Source organism: Coregonus lavaretus (assembly GCF_964263955.1).
Source record: "Coregonus lavaretus genome assembly, chromosome: 6".
NCBI classification, from domain to species: Eukaryota; Metazoa; Chordata; class Actinopteri; order Salmoniformes; family Salmonidae; genus Coregonus; species Coregonus lavaretus.
In genome coordinates, this window is record NC_139993.1 from 50,716,246 (window position 1) to 50,731,258 (window position 15,013).

Genomic DNA, 15,013 nt, shown 5'->3' on the forward strand with positions numbered 1-15,013 from the left:
TTGTCTGTCATAGTTGACGTGTACCTATGATAAAAATGACAGGCCTCTCTCATCTTTTTAAGTGGGAGAACTTGCACAATTGGTGGCTGACTAAATACTATTTTCCCCCACTGTATGTATTCAACATTGTTTAAGTCAAATCTACTGCATTTCATCTTTTGGTGGCTCTGATGATACATACATTTTTTCCCCCACTGTATATTAGACAATATACCATGGGTATGACACAAAAATACTTATTTACTGTTCTGTGTCTGTTGGTAACCAGTTTATAATAGCAATAATGCACCTCAGGGTTTGTGGTATATGGCCAATATACCATGGCTAAGGGCTGTATCCAGGCTCTCCGCTTCATGTCGTGCATAAGAACAGCCCTTAGCCATGGGTATATTGGCCATGTACCACACCCCCTCAGGTCTTATTGCTTGAATAACAACATGTATCTGAGAGAGAATGTCTCAATGATGCAACCTTTCAGCTACTAGTCAGATGTTAACAAGCTTTAACCACCAAGCCACACAGCTGGGTAAAACAATCTTGTAAAATAACATCCCATAGCGTCGATATGTTATCGCACAGCGATACAACTCCATCCCCAGGTTTCCTGGTGTGTTCCTCAGTTATACTTAGCTTATTTGCTTATACAGTAATCTGTCTTTATCCTAGGCTGTGTTCTGCATCCCAAATGGTACCATATCCCCTATAAAGTGCACTACTTCAGAACAGCCTCCTTTTCCCTCAGAACAGCCTCAATTCGTCGGGGCATGGAGTCTACAAGGTGTCGGAAGGGATGCTGGCCCATGTTTACTCCAATGCTTCCCACAGTTGGCTACATATCCTTTGGGTGGTGGACCATTCTTGATACACACGGGAAACTATTGAGCGTGAAAAACCCGGCAGTGTTGCAGTTCTTGACACAAACCGGTACGCCTAGCACCTACTACCATACCCTGTTCAAAGGCACTTACATCTTTTGTCTTGCCCATTCACCCTCTGAATAGACGTCTCAGTTGTCTAAAGGCTTAAAAATCCTTCTTTAACCTCTTCTCCCCTTCATCTACACCGATTGAAGTGAATTTAGCAAGTGACATCAATAAGGGATCATAGCCTTCACCTGGATTCAGCTGGTCAGTCTATGTCATGGAAAGAGAAAGTGTCCTTAATGTTTTGTACACTCAGTGTATAGGAAATAGGGTGCCATTTGTGACACAGCCTGTGTGTAACCAACGTCTCTAAGCTGTGAAAGGTACATGTGAGATGCATGTAATACACTACCTGTGACAGTGGTTGAGCTGGTTGAGCAACGGGGCCTGTCGTGTTCTGGGGCCCCTGTCCAAGCACAGTGATGTATCGATCCTTTCAGACCTCCCTTCCCCAATGTACCCCCCTCGTTCTCTCTCATTCTATCTCTCGTTCTCCCACTTCGCTCCAGCTTTTATCATTTCTCCCTTCATTCTCATTCACAGTTCCACCCCAGCAGCCTTCCCCATAAAACAGACCCCACATGACTCAACATCCTCAAAGGGAGGTCCCCTGCTTGCTTTGTTTTTCTGCTCCACTATGTGACTGATGTGCTGTATGTCCCAAGACTCCTGACAGTATGCAATGCTAGTGGAATGGTGGGTCTTCTTGCTGTTATCAAAAGCAATTACTGTACAGAAACTATTACATCACATAAAGATTAATCTGGTTTTTCTGATCACTCATTGGCTACAGTTTTTAGATTTGCTTTGTGTGATGTGATATTGTTTGTCCAATATTAGTCTCTGGTGACAGACTGTTAGATTTGGTTATATTAGTCTCTGGTGACAGACTGTTATAGTTGGTTCTATTAGTCTCTGGTGACAGACTGTTAGAGTTGGTTCTATTAGTCTCTGGTGACAGACTGTTAGATTTGGTTCTGTTAGTCTCTGGTGACAGACTGTTAGATTTGTTAGTTGTTACAGGAGGGGGTCGCAGTTCCGGAGCGATCCACTAGGTGTCCTCCTCCGACAACCTTAGGCACCTTCTCACTCACAGTCTGGACTAATCATGATCCTATTGGTGTCACCTGTGTCTACCTGTTCACCTGTGTATTTATGCCCTCACTTCCCTGTGTTCCCTTGCTCAGTTTTCTCTGCTAGTTTCTCTATGCTCAGCAGTACTAATCAGTGTCTGATCGGAGAAGTATGTACAGGTACTCGAGAAGTGTTCTCCCTGTTTCTTTATTATTTCAGTCGTAGTTAATATTTCGTATTTTGGCTGTCAGCCTGTTTTTGGAGATTTATTTGCTCCACCTTTCTGGTATCGTGTTAAGTCCGTTGTTTTGTATCCTGGCTTCGGGACCACCAGTAAAGATTCTTGTTTCACCATCTCTGCCTACTGTCTATCCTGCACCGCACCTGGGTCACACCTCACACCAACCCTTACAATTAGTCTCTGGTGACAGACTGTTATAGTTGGTTCTATTAGTCTCTGGTGACAGACTGTTAGAGTTGGTTCTATTAGTCTCTGGTGACAGACTGTTAGATTTGGTTCTGTTAGTCTCTGGTGACAGACTGTTAGATTTGTTAGTTGTTACAGGAGGGGGTCGCAGTTCCGGAGCGATCCACTAGGTGTCCTCCTCCGACAACCTTAGGCACCTTCTCACTCACAGTCTGGACTAATCATGATCCTATTGGTGTCACCTGTGTCTACCTGTTCACCTGTGTATTTATGCCCTCACTTCCCTGTGTTCCCTTGCTCAGTTTTCTCTGCTAGTTTCTCTATGCTCAGCAGTACTAATCAGTGTCTGATCGGAGAAGTATGTACAGGTACTCGAGAAGTGTTCTCCCTGTTTCTTTATTATTTCAGTCGTAGTTAATATTTCGTATTTTGGCTGTCAGCCTGTTTTTGGAGATTTATTTGCTCCACCTTTCTGGTATCGTGTTAAGTCCGTTGTTTTGTATCCTGGCTTCGGGACCACCAGTAAAGATTTTTGTTTCACCATCTCTGCCTACTGTCTATCCTGCACCGCACCTGGGTCACACCTCACACCAACCCTTACAATTAGTCTCTGGTGACAGACTGTTAGATTTGGTTCTATTAGTCTCTGGTGACATACTGTTAGATTTGGTTATATTAGTCTCTGGTGACAGACTGTTTGATTTGGTTCTGTTAGTCTCTGGTGACATAACGTTATATTTGGTTCTATTAATCTCTGGTGACAGTATAAATAAATAAAGCTTGATTTGACTGTTAGATTTGGTTCTGCGTTTCAGGATTAGTCCAATATCTATAGTTCTATCTTCAACACAGTTACAGTAGCTGCAGGGATATATATATGTCTCCCTCACACTGACTGGGGATGACGCTGTTCCTATTCCTTGTTATCATTGATGGATGAATTACTATCTTTATTGGCTGATGGATTGAGACGCTCAGCCCCATCTCTGTCTTGTAAAAGAATGTATGATGTACCAATATTTATCTGTTACTGCTCAGGGGAGGGTTAGGGAAGGGCAGACATCAATGTGTTCATCTCATACCATCTGTTGTTTGGAGAAATGGGGACAGTATCTGCACTGTAGCCTACTGTACCATTGTATCTATACTGCTATATTTAAGCAATAAGGCCCGATGGGGTGTGGTATATGGCTAATATACCACAGCTAAGGGCTGTTCTTACACGCGATGCAACGCAGAATGCCTGGATATGGTCCTTAGCCGTGGTATATTGGCCATATATCACAAACCCCTGAGGAGCCTTATTGCTATTATAAACTGGTTACCAACGTAATTAGAGCAGTAAAAATTTATATTTTGTCATACCCATGGTATACGGTCTGATATACCACAGCTTTCAGCCAATCAGCATACAGGGCTCGAACCATCTAGTTCATAATCAGTTTTAGTGTTGATGAAATTGAGAGTCAGCAGCATTAAGTCAGTCGTCTCAGTAAACATAAAAGCAGTGAGCAGATGAGGCCTCATTCCCACACTCACACTGTCACATGGACTCTCTATCTCTCCCATCCCATGTCATTAAAAGGACCAATCAATCTGAAGAACTGTAGAGTGACTGTTCTTCCACGCTGTCTGATTAGATGTTTCTTCCGTACTTTGGGTGAGATCTCAATCCTTTCCCTTTCTTTTTTAATCTTACAGTATCCTACATGACCCTCAACAAGAAAAAAGAAAAACTAAGAAGGTACACAAAAATAACTTACATAGCATTACAGTTAGCACTTACAGTATTATGAGAGAAGCCATTTAGGGTGAGAGAGAGAGAGTGAGGAATTATCTACATGACCTCATCACATGAGATGACCTGAAGCCTAGAGTAGAGAGAAGAGTACAGTGCTGTGTCTCAGCCACTATGCAATAGGCACTAGCTAGGGGAACTGTCCACCTCTGACTGCACCACTGTCAGCTCCCATTCACTCTCAGCCATATCTGAGCCTAACACACAGGGGTGAGCATTGCACGTACAGGCATGTCACATACACACACGCACGCATACACACACACAGTCTGTGGCCGATAGTGGCAGAGAGTGTGTTTGCTCGTGTTGTCTCTCTGGCGTGTTTTAAGTGATTACACCGAGGCTCTTTCATAGATGAGAAACATGATAAGGTTTGGCATTAATTCATGTCTTTACTGGTATGCAGCAAAAGCACTGTTGAAGTTGATATTTTGCAATATGTCAATAGCTACCTTTCAGGTGTCTCTCTTCTTCATGCTTTCTTGAGAACTGACACCTCAACCTCATATATAACTGAAGTAATCACGACAGTGATATTACTACAGGTAAATGTAAATCTACAGAACGCTGAGTCGTTTGATGGACTCTTTCAATTATACTGTCGACATGGAAAATATTGTGTTATGTTTTGTTTTGCTAAACACAATCTAGAGATAAAAAGTATAATATCTTGCAAAAGAGATACCAATGTTATCGATAGTTCAGACATAAAATGCCACGTATTCATTTAACCCATTAATTAGAAAGTAAATGACAATACATTTATTTTTGGTGGTAGGCTCTGCAGCTTCAGGCTACCTCACTGCCATAGCAAAGCTAAATCATTACCATAATAATAAACTACAGGCAGTCAGTGCAGTATAGCTGTATCAATCCCCCTGACTGAAACAAAATCAGAGCCCAAACAGGTGGAGGATGGCGTGGGTGGTGGGAAAGCAGGAAACAGACATGTCACCAAGAAACACCAGCGCATAACTTGTGCGGCCATCAGAGGATGTGTGTGCGCAGAACTGGTCATCTTAATAGACTGCAACAGTACTACCCCTTTCCTGCAGTCAAATGACCAAATCGCCATCTAGTGGCCTCATGGGTGGAATGTTATTAATATTTTTCCTAATTTCCTAATTAATAAACAATATTTCAAAAACCTGCTGAAAATTCAGTGTTTCTATTTCAAACGGTTTTGTAATATTTCAGTCTTCTGTGATGTACACTGAGTGTACAAAACATTAAGAATTACTTCCTAATATTGAGTTGAACCCCCACCCCCTTTTTCCCACAGAACAGCCTCAATTCATTGAGGCATGGACTCTACAAGGTGTCAAAAGCGTTACAAAGGGATGCTGGCCAATGTTGACTCCAATGCTTCCCACAGTTGTGTCAAGTTGGCTAGATGTCCTTTGGGAGGTGGACCATTCTTGATACACATGGGAAACTGTTGAGCATGAAAAACCCAGCAGCGTTGCCGTTCTTGACACAAACCGGTGAGCCTGGCACCTACAGTGGCTTGCGAAAGTATTCACCCCCCTTGGTATTTTTCCTATTTTGTTGCCTTACAACCTGGAATTAATAATTGATTTTTTGGGGGGTTTGTATCATTTGATTTTCACAACATGCCTACCACTTTGAAGATGCAAAATATATATTTTTGTGAAACAAACAAGAAATAAGAAAAAAAACTGAAAACTTGAGCGTGCATAACTATTCACCCCCCAAAGTCAATACTTTGTAGAGCCACCTTTTGCAGCAATTACAGCTGCAAGTCTCTTGGGGTATGTCTCTATAAGCTTGGCACACTGGGATTTTAGCCCATTCTTCAAGGCAAAACTGCTCCAGCTCCTTCAAGTTGGATGGGTTCCGCTGGTGTACAGTTGATCGTTTATTCACAAACCAACTGATATACAATAGAAATTGCTAATAACCCAATTAGCTACATTATTTGCAGTTGTGATCAGTTGTACAATACAGATTGCCATGGCAGTGTACTTGTTCATTTCATATGAGACAATATTGCCCTGGCTAATACGATACTCTGTAATATAATTTCAGTTATTAAAAGTAACGACAGCAGCAGCCTCTAACAGTCCTGTCAAATATCACACCATGGTGGGGGCAGAGGAGCAGGCCTAGCCCCTCACAACTCCTTTTAGAACCATAGAACATAGAGCATCGGGTGGGAGCTGTTGATCTGAGGACATTCTCTCTAAGGATAGGATACTCCCCATTTCAGTAAAGTGAGGAGTGGCTTTTGCTTTGCTTCTTATCAAGCGAAGTCAGTTCAGACAGGAAACCTGAGTGTTTGCATCAGCTTAAAGCAATAGCTGATATTGCACCAATTAGATTCAACACCCTACCTTAATTCAACACCCTACCAGGCTCTGTCGCAGCCGGCCGTGACCGGGAGACTCATGGGCGGCGCACAATTGGCCCAGCGTCGTCCAGGGTAGGGGAGGGAATGGCCGGCAGGGATGTAGCTCAGTTGATAGAGCATGGCATTTGCAATGCCAGGGTTGTGGGTTCGATTCCCACGGGGGGCCAGTATAAAAAAAAAAAATTATTCACTAACTGTAAGTCGCTCTGGATAAGAGCGTCTGCTAAATGACTTAAATGTAAATGTAAATGTTAATACTGCAGTGGGCTAAATCAGGGTCACACAGAGTGTTTCTTGGTAGTCTTAAACAAATCTACTTTGAAACAAAAGTATACACCTCACACACATGGTTATGGGCTTAAAAAAAAGAATATACACTACCGTTCAACATTTTGGGGTCACTTAGAAATGTTCTTGTTTTCGAAAGAAAATCTTTTTTTTGTCCATTAAAATAACATCAAATTGATCAGAAATACAGTGTAGACATTGTTAATGTTGTAAATGGTTATTGTAGCTGGAAACAGCTGATTTTTTATGGAATATCTACATAGGCGTACAGAGGCCCATTATCAGAAACCATCAGTCCTGTGTTCCAATGGCATGTTGTGTTTGCTAATCCAAGTTTGTCATTTTAAAAGGCTAATTGATCATTAGAAAACCCTTTTGCAATTATGTTAGCACAGCTGAAAACTGTTGTGCTGATTAAAGAAGCAATAAAACTGGCCTTCTTGAGACTAGTTGAGTATCTGGAGCATCAGCAATTGTGGGTTCGATTACAGGCTCAAAATGGCCAAAAACAAAGAACTTTCTTCTAAAACTCATCAGTCTATTCTTGTTCTGAGAAATGAAGGCTATTCCATGCAAGAAATTGCCAAGAAACTGAAGATCTCGTACAACGCTCTATACTACTCCCTTCACAGAACAGCGCAAACTGGCTCTAACCAGAATAGAAAGAGGAGTGGGAGGCCCCGGTGCACAACTGAGCAAAAGGACAAATACATTAGTGTCTAGTTTGAGAAACAGATGCCTCACAGGTCGTCAACTGGCAGCTTCATTAAATAGTACCCACAAAACACCAGTCTCAACGTCAACAGTGAAGAGGTGACTCCGGGATGCTGACCTTCTAGGCACAGTTGCAAAGAAAATGCCATATCTCAGACTGGCCAATAAAAAGAAAAGATTAAGATGGGCAAAAGAACACAGACACTGGACAGAGGAAGATTGGAAAAAAGTGTTATGGACAGACTAATCAAAGTTTGAGGTGTTCGGATCACAAATAATAATAATATGCCATTTAGCAGACGCTTTTATCCAAAGCGACTTACAGTCATGTGTGCATACATTTTTACGTATGGGTGGTCCCGGGGATCGAACCCACTACCCTGGCGTTACAAGCGCCATGCTCTACCAATTGAGCTACAGAGGACCACAAGAAGAACATTTGTGAGACGCAGACCAAATGAAAAGATGCTGGAGGAGTGCTTGATGCCATCTGTCAAGCATGGTGGAGGCAATGTGATGGTCTGGGGGTGCTTTGGTGGTGGTAAAGTGGGAGATTTGTACAGGGTAAAAGGGATCTTGAAGAAGGAAGGCTATCACTCCATTATGCAAAGCGATGCCATACGCTGTGGAAGGTGCTTGATTGGAGCCAATTTCCTCCTACAACAGGACAATGACCCAAAGCACAGCTCAAAACTATGCAAGAACAATTTAGGGAAGAAGCAGTCAGCTGGCATTCTGTCTATAATGGAGTGGCCTGCACAGTCACCGGATTCAACCCTAATGAACTGTTGTGGGAGCAGCTTGACCTATTCAAACTCATTTCATGTATGTTTTCATGGAAAACAAGGACATTTCTAAGTGACCCCAAATTTTTGAACGGTAGTGTACATGTACCTGTACCATGTCAGATATAGAGTTGAAATGTATAATATTTTGAGTTTGCATCCCAATATATCACTTTATATACACTGAGTGTACAAAACATTAATTACACCTGCTCATTCCATGACATAGACTGACCAGGTGAAAGCTATGATCCCTTATTGATGCCAATCAGTGTAGCTAAAGGGGAGGAGACATGTTAAAGAAGGATTTGTAAGCCTTGAGACAATTAAGACATGGATTATGTATGTGTGCCATTCAGAGGGTGAATGGGCAAGACAAAATATTTAAGTGCCTTTGAACGGGGTATGGTAATACAGTGCCTTGCAAAAGTATTCATCCCCCTTGGCGTTTTTCCTATTTTGTTGCATTACAACCTGTCATTTAAATTGATTTTTATTTGGATTTCATGTAATGGACATACACAAAATAGTCCAAATTGGTGAAGTGAAATGAAAAAAATAACTTGTTTCAAAATATTCTAAAAAATAAATAATGGAAAGTGGTGCGTGCATATGTATTCACCCCCTTTGCTATGAAGCCCCTAAATAAGATCTGGTGCAACCAATTACCTTCAGAAGTCACAGAATTAGTTAAATAAAGTCCACCTGTGTGCAAGCTAAGTGTCACATGATCTGTCAAATGATCTCAGAATATATACACCTGTTCTGAAAGGCCCCAGAGTCTGCAACTCCACTAAGCAAGGGGAACTTTGAACATCCCACAGAACACCATTAAATCTATTATTAAAAAAATGGAAAGAATATGGCACCACAACAAACCTGCCAAGAGAGGGCCGCCCACCAAAACTCACGGCCCAGGCAAAGGAGGGCATTAATCAGAGAGGCAACAAAGAGACCAAAGATAACCCTGAAGGAGCTGCAAAGCTCCACAGCGGAGATTGGAGTATCTGTCCATAGGATCACTTTAAGCCAGGCTGGGCTTTATGGAAGAGTGGCCAGAAAAAAGCCATTGCTTAAAGAAAAAAATAAGCAAAAACGTTTGGTGTTCGCCAAAAGGCATGTGGGAGACTCCCCAAACATATGGAAGAAGGTACTCTGGTCAGATGAGACAAAAATTGAGCTTTTTGGCCATCAAGGAAACGCCATGTCTGGCGCAAACCCAACACCTCTCACCACCCCGAGAACACCATCCCCACAGTGAAGCATGGTGGTGGCAGCATCATGCTGTGGGGATGTTTTTCATCTGCAGGGACTGGGAAACTGGTCAGAATTGAAGGAATGATGGATGGCGCTAAATACAGGGAAATTCTTGAGGGAAACCTGTTTCAGTCTTCCAGAGATTTGAGACTGGGACGGAGGTTCAGCTTCCAGCAGGACAATTATTATTATTTATTTTTTTACCTTTATTTAACTAGGCAAGTCAGTTAATAACAAATTATTATTTACAATGACGGCCTACACCGGCCAAACCCGGACGACGCTGTGCCAATTGACAATGACCCTAAGCATACTGCTAAAGCAACACTCGAGTGGTTTAAGGGGAAACATTTAAATGTCTTGGAATGGCCTGGTCAAAGCCCAGACCTCAATCCAATTGAGAATCTGTGGTTTGACTTAAAGATTGCTGTACACCAGCGGAACTCATCCAACTTGAAGGAGCTGGAGCAGTTTTGCCTTGAAGAATGGGCAAAAATCCCAGTGGCTAGATGTGCCAAGCTTATAGAGACATACCCCAAGAGACTTGCAGCTGTAATTGCTGCAAAAGGTGGCTCTACAAAGTATTGACTTTGGGGGGGTGAATAGTTATGCACGCTCAAGTTTTCTTTTTTTTGGTCTTATTTCTTGTTTGTTTCACAAAAATATATATTTTGCATCTTCAAAGTGGTAGGCATGTTGTGTAAATCAAATGATACAAACCCCCAAAAAATCAATTTTAATTCCAGGTTGTAAGGCAACAAAATAGGAAAAATGTCAAGGGGGGTGAATACTTTCGCAAGCCACTCTAGGTGCCAGAATCACTGGTTTGTGTCAAGAACGGCAACGCTGCTGGGTTTTTCATGCTCAACAGTTTCCCGTGTGTATCAAGAATGGTCCACCTCCCAAAGGACATCTAGCCAACTTGACACAACTGTGGGAAGCATTTGAGTCAACATGGGCCAGCATCCTTTTGGAACGCTTTTGACACCTTGTAGAGTCCATGCCTCAATGAATTGAGGCTGTTCTGTGGGAAAAAGGGGGTGGGGGTTCAACTCAATATTAGGAAGTAATTCTTAATGTTTTGTACACTCAGTGTACATCACAGAAGACTGAAATATTACAAAACCGTTTGAAATAGAAACACTGGATTTTCAGCAGGTTTTTGAAATAATGTTTATTAATTAGGAAATTAGGAAAAATATTAATAACATTCCACCCATGAGGCCACTAGATGGCGATTTGGTCATTTGACTGCAGGAAAGGGGTAGTACTATTGCGGTCTATTAAGATGACCAGTTCTACGCACACACATCCTCTGATGGCCGCACAAGTTATGCGCTGGTGTTTCTTGGTGACATGTCTGTTTCCTGCTTTCCCACCACCCACGCCAGCCTCCACCTGTTTGGGCTCTAATTTTGTTTCAGTCAGGGGGATTGATACAGCTATACTGCGCTGACTGCCTGTAGTTTATTATTATGGTAATGATTTAGCTTTGCTATGGCAGTGAGGTACCCTGAAGCTGCAGAGCCTACCACCAAAATTTAATGTATTGTCATTTACTTTCTAATTAATGGGTTAAATGAATACGTGGCATTTTATGTCTGAACTATCGATAACATTGGTATCTCTTTTGCAAGATATTATACTTTTTATCTCTAGATTGTGTTTAGCAAAACAAAACATAACACAATATTTTCCATGTTGACAGTATAATTGAAAGAGTCCATCAAACGACTCAGCGTTCTGTAGATTTACATTTACCTGTAGTAATATCACTGTCGTGATTACTTCAGTTATACAGTGGGGAAAAAAAGTATTTAGTCAGCCACCAATTGTGCAAGTTCTCCAACTTAAAAAGATGAGAGAGGCCTGTAATTTTCATCATAGGTGCACGTCAACTATGACAGACAAATTGAGGAAAAAAAATCCAGAAAATCACATTGTAAGATTTTTAATGAATTTATTTGCAAATTATGGTGGAAAATAAGTATTTGGTCACCTACAAACAAGCAAGATTTCTGTCTCTCACAGACCTGTAACTTCTTCTTTAAGAGGCTCCTCTGTCCTCCACTCGTTACCTGTATTAATGGCACCTGTTTGAACTTGTTATCAGTATAAAAGACACCTGTCCACAACCTCAAACAGTCACACTCCAAACTCCACTATGGCCAAGACCAAAGAGCTGTCAAAGGACACCAGAAACAAAATTGCAGACCTGCACCAGGCTGGGAAGACTGAATCTGCAATAGGTAAGCAGCTTGGTTTGAAGAAATCAACTGTGGGAGCAATTATTAGGAAATGGAAGACATACAAGACCACTGATAATCTCCCTCGATCTGGGGCTCCACGCAAGATCTCACCCCGTGGGGTCAAAATGATCACAAGAACGGTGAGCAAAAATCCCAGAACCACACGGGGGGACCTAGTGAATGACCTGCAGAGAGCTGGGACCAAAGTAACAAAGCCTACCATCAGTAACACACTACGCCGCCAGGGAGTCAAATCCTGCAGTGCCAGATGTGTCCCCCTGCTTAAGCCAGTACATGTCCAGGCCCGTCTGAAGTTTGCTAGAGTGCATTTGGATGATCCAGAAGAGGATTGGGAGAATGTCAGATGAAACCAAAATATAACTTTTTGGTAAAAACTCAACTCGTCGTGTTTGGAGGACAAAGAATGCTGAGTTGCATCCAAAGAACACCATACCTACTGTGAAGCATGGGGGTGGAAACATCATGCTTTGGGGCTGTTTTTCTGCAAAGGGACCAGGACGACTGATCCGTGTAAATGAAAGAATGAATGGGGCCATGTATCGTGAGATTTTGAGTGAAAACCTCCTTCCATCAGCAAGGGCATTGAAGATGAAACGTGGTTGGGTCTTTCAGCATGACAATGATCCCAAACACACCGCCCGGGCAACGAAGGAGTGGCTTCGTAAGAAGCATTTCAAGGTCCTGGAGTGGCCTAGCCAGTCTCCAGATCTCAACCCCATAGAAAATCTTTGGAGGGAGTTGAAAGTCTGTGTTGCCCAGCGACAGCCCCAAAACATCACTGCTCTAGAGGAGATCTGCATGGAGGAATGGGCCAAAATACCAGCAACAGTGTATGAAAACCTTGTGAAGACTTAGAGAAAACGTTTGACCTGTGTCATTGCCAACAAAGGGTATATAACAAAGTATTGAGAAACTTTTTGTTATTGACCAAATACTTATTTTCCACCATAATTTGCTAATAAATTCATTAAAAATCCTACAATGTGATTTTCTGGATTTCTTTTTCTCATTTTGTCTGTCATAGATGACGTGTACCTATGATGAAAATTACAGGCCTCTCTCATCTTTTTAAGTGGGAGAACTTGCACAATTGGTGGCTGACTAAATACTTTTTTTCCCCACTGTATATGAGGTTGAGGTGTCAGTTCTCAAGAAAGCATGAAGAAGAGAGACACCTGAGAGGTAGCTATTGACATATTGCAAAATATCAACTTCAACAGTGCTTTTGCTGCATACCAGTAAAGACATGAATGAATGCCAAACCTTATCATGTTTCTCATCTATGAAAGAGCCTCGGTGTAATCACTTAAAACACGCCAGAGAGACAACACGAGCAAACACACTCTCTGCCACTATCGGCCACAGACTCTGTGTGTGTATGCGTGCGTGTGTGTGTGTGACATGCCTGTACGTGCAATGCTCACCCCTGTGTGTTAGGCTCAGATATGGCTGAGAGTGAATGGGAGCTGACAGTGGTGCAGTCAGAGGTGGATAGTTCCCCTAGCTAGTGCCTATTGCATAGTGGCTGAGACACAGCACTGTACTCTTCTCTCTACTCTAGGCTTCAGGTCATCTCATGTAATGAGGTCATGTAGATAATTCCTCACTCTCTCTCTCTCACCCTAAATGGCTTCTCTCATAATACTGTAAGTGCTAACTGTAATGCTTTGTAAGTTATTTTTGTGTACCTTCTTAGTTTTTCTTTTTTCTTGTTGAGGGTCATGTAGGAAACTGTAAGATTAAAAAAGAGCTGGAGCAGTTTTGCCTTGAAGAATGGCCAAAAATCCCAGTGGCTAGATGTGCCAAGCTTATAGAGACATACCCCAAGAGACTTGCAGCTGTAATTGCTGCAAAAGGTGGCTCTACAAAGTATTGACTTTGGAGGGGGTGAATAGTTATGCACGCTCAAGTTTTCAGTTTTTTTGTCTTATTTCTTGTTTGTTTCACAATAAAAAATATGTTGCATCTTCAAAGTGGTAGGCATGTTGTGTTAATCAAATGATACAAACCCCCACAAAATCCAATGGGTCAGCTCATGTGTATATTTTTTAATGTTATTCTTGTTATAAAAATAAAACACCTGGCGTGATGGAAAAAAAATATATATGATACAGCACATTCATCTTAGAACACTGTTGGGTTTTAGGGAACATTTCTGATTTGATTAAAAAATGAAGTGCATTGCTACTCTAGACAATTGTCACCTATGAGTATAATATTCCATTCTATTCTATTCCAACAGCATTGTTCATACTTAACTTCCACACTAGAGAGCTTGGGCTCTTCCTCCAACAAGATCTCACGGTGTGAAACTGTTTGACTTCAGTATTCAAAAACAATTTGGGGGGGTAAACTTCAAATGTTGACAGTTAAGTTTAGGCATTAATTCAGAATGGTTAAGGTAATGGTTAAGGTTTGGGATAGTGTTAAAAATATGAATAAATAAAAACGAGTGCCTAGCACTGGGATTGAACATGCAGCCCTTGGAGCTGGCGCTCGCGGGGTTAAGCCCATCCACCATCTCCATCCACAACACCCTAGAAAGCCGCAAGCCTACTTGATGGTAATAGTGCTCACTGTTGGTCCTAGTGGATCATTTTGAAGGCATCTCCCGAAGTTCTGTGAAACTGGGTGAACATCAAATATCGCCTTGGATCTGGAGTGACCTGGCTGCTCCCTCCCCTCCCCCTAGCTGTGCATGCCCACTATAGCAGCAGGAACAGTGGTACTATTGAGTGAGGGCTGTGCTGTGGGCTGTGTCCCAAATGGCAAACTATTCCACATAGGGCTCTGGTTAAAAGTAGTGCCCTATAAAGGAAATAGGGTGCCATTTGGGACACAGCCCTGTGCTGTGCTGCCTAGGCCTGAAGGGCACTTTTCAGCCTGGCCAGACACACATGGGCCTTACTGCTTGGCTGCGCACCATGGGTCACCGGCTTACATTAGGAGCGCCTAGCCAAACCCAGCCATGCGCAGCCCTCCAACATACAAACAGTACTGTAGGCCTACCTACCTGAAATAACATAAACAATGTGAGGGCAGTGTGCATTCTCAGTGCACCACAATTCAAGTGTAAATATGCACTGAAATAAGCATGGTTATAGGC